Source organism: Cyprinus carpio, chromosome B19 (assembly GCF_018340385.1).
Source record: "Cyprinus carpio isolate SPL01 chromosome B19, ASM1834038v1, whole genome shotgun sequence".
In the NCBI taxonomy this organism is placed as follows: Eukaryota; Metazoa; Chordata; class Actinopteri; order Cypriniformes; family Cyprinidae; genus Cyprinus; species Cyprinus carpio.
Window position 1 is genome coordinate 27,778,695 of NC_056615.1, and position 3,080 is coordinate 27,781,774.

Sequence of the window (3,080 nt, forward strand, 5' to 3'; positions counted from 1 at the left end):
CTCCTGTGTCATGCCAACAGTAAAGCATCCTGACACCATTCATGTGTGGGGTTGCTCACTCACAATTCTGCCCAAAAACACAGCCATGAATAAAGAATGGTACCAAAACACCCTCCAACAGCAACTTCTTCCAACAACCCAACAACAGTTTGGTGAAGAACAATGCATTTTCCAGCACGATGAAGCACCGTGCCATAAGGCAAAAGTGATAACTAAGTGGCTCGGGGACCAGAATGTTGAAATTTTAGGTCCATGGCCTGGAAACTCCCCAGATCTTAATCCCATTGAGAACTTGTGGTCAATCCTCAAGACGCGGGTGGACAAACAAAAACCCACTAATTCTGAGTAACTCCAAGAAGTTATTATGAAAGAATGGGTTGCTATCAGTCAGGAATTGGCCCAGAAGTTGATTGAGAGCATGCCCAGTCGAACTGCAGAGGTCCTGAAAAAGAAGGGCCAACACTGCAAATACTGACTCTTTGCATAAATGTCATGTAATTGTCGATAAAAGCCTTTGAAACGTATGAAGTGCTTGTAATTATTTTTCAGTACATCACAGAAACCACTGAAACAAAGATCTAAAAGCAGTTTAGCAGCAAACTTTTTGAAAACTAATATTTATGTAATTCTCAATACTTTTGGCCACGACTGTACACTTCTGGCACCTCACAGCAGAGCTCCAGATCAGCTGTATGTCATGTGTGTTAACTGAGACCTGTTCTGAGGAGGATCACTTTGTCTGGCCGGTACACTGCACAATTAAATGTAAGCCAGCAAGTCAGATGCCCTTATAGAAGACGTAACTTTAATGTTTGCTCTTCACAGAAAGAGACAATCAAAGCGGCAAAGCCTGACGTCACTCGAAAAGCCAGCTCTTCTTACACAGTAAACCAGGTGTGTATAAAGTGCATGTCATAATATCCCATGATGTTGTTTGCGCCATAATAACAAGATTCCTCACTTGAAAAAAATGAATTCATGTTTCTTGTAGAACTCATAATTACCCGTCTGTTAAATCCTGGGAAATTTTCTGAGAGCTGCTACTTGGTTCACCTCCCGGGGGTGAGCTGTACCTGGCTACTGCCGATTAAATTTAGTACAACGATAGTGTGATCTGTGACAGGAAGTAAGGTCTAGTTGGTGATTTTTTAAAGTAGGAGTTTTTGATTTTGAACGCATTTACCAACCCTTTCTCTCCACCACAGTGTGGTTCTTCCCTGGGTATAGATTTTAATAGGACTTTACTTAATTATATTGATCCTGTTTTGGCCATTTCATTTAGAAGAACTAGACCTCAAAATTAAACAACAGGAGATGAAATATGTGCGACTCAAGTTGTAGAGAAGAAGACTGTGACATTATTAAATTGTGCTGTTTAGATTTGCAGGGAAGGGACCTGAGTGAAAAACCTGTCCTTATTCTGTGCTCTAGTGCTCCTTCTACTTCCTCCATACCTAAGGTACATAACACTGCAGATGTTGAACAAAATCGTGAATTTGATGTTCATAAGCATATCAAGCTTGTGCCTCCCTTTAGCGAGTCTGAGGTTGATACTTCCCTTGTTGCTTTTGAGCAGGTTGCAGGTAAGCTTGGGTGGCCCAAGGACAAGTGGGCATTGTTCCTGCAATATATTCTGACAGGCAAAGCTCAAGGAATTTGCACAGCATTGCCAATTGAGCAAAGTCTTGATTATGACATTGTTAAAGCCACTGTTCTCAGAGAGAGCTGAATTAGTGACCAAAGCGTATCGCCTGAAATTGAGCTAGTACGAAAGTAGCAACACAGACGCATGTAGAATTTGCATGGGAGAAGAGAGCATTATTTGAAAAGTGGTGTTTCTCCAGCAAGACTCTTTAGTAGTTGAAGGAACTGCTCTATTTTAAAAGTTTACCTAAATCATCTAAATAAGCAAAGTAACTTCCCTTCTGGATGCAGCTTTACTGGCAGATGAGTTTGTCCTAACACACTGAAATGTATTGTCCGCTATAATACTAATGTATTTCCTGAGTCTCTGTCCACCTTTCCTGCGTGTGCAGTGGCCCACCAGCAGGTGGACATGTTTGGAGACCGTGTGGACCTTAATGACTTTCCCTGGCCAGCCTCTCTGAATCTCCCAGATGTGAGCAGATGACCAAGCCTGGCATTAGTGAGAACTGATGTGAGTAAAAACACACTTGGATTTTACGTTGCTGAAGCTCCGTTAAATGGTGTGCAGAAAACCGACCCTTCTCTTGGTACGTGTTCTGATGTACTGTCAACTTTTGGGCAAGTGCCTGAGGACTGAACTGCTTCTGTGATAATGGTGTGCTAACAAAGAAGTGGAAGCCCATTTGTGATTTCTCTGATTGTGGAAGTCAACAAGTAGTACAGACCGCATGTACCGACCTCAAATATGGTGGCTTGCATGTGAAATTGTGCAGAAACCTTAACTGAATTGTAGAGGTAGTTTCACAAAACATAAGCCCCCTGATTTCACTTGTCCAGTGCCCAAACATTGTTGTTAATGCACTGTTAAAAATGTGATGTAATATTTTGATCATGTGCATTAACTTGCATTTGTTTTTGTTGTAATTTTGTGAAATGCCAAGAAAAATCTTATCGGTGGGGGTGTTACATCCATGATGTATCTAATCAACATTAATTTACTCAAGGAAAAGGTAGTGCTTGTCTTGGTATGTTTTCTGTTGTGCTTCTCTGTTGCTCCTCTTATCCACGTCACAGGTTTGGAGTGCCACCTGAATTGTTCCAGCTCGTTAAGGTGTGGGTGGAGCACTATATAAAAGACCCAGAAACTTCCAAACGGAGGGAGAGAGAGACTGTTATCTTAAGGTCCCAGCACTTGTCACTTTCAGTGTGCTGTAACTTGTTGGGTTGTGTGAACACTAAAGAAGGTATGCTGTGTGCTAACTTCTATGTGAGTATGGAAACTCTGTGTGAACAGTTGCCATTAAATAGTTGGAGAGTGTTACAGTAAAGCCCTAGTTGTATGCAGTTGGGCTGTGTTAGCCTGTGTGGCCAGTTACCTTCAAGATTGTTTGTCAACGTTATCCTTTTTTTTTTTTTTTTTTTTTTTTTTTTTT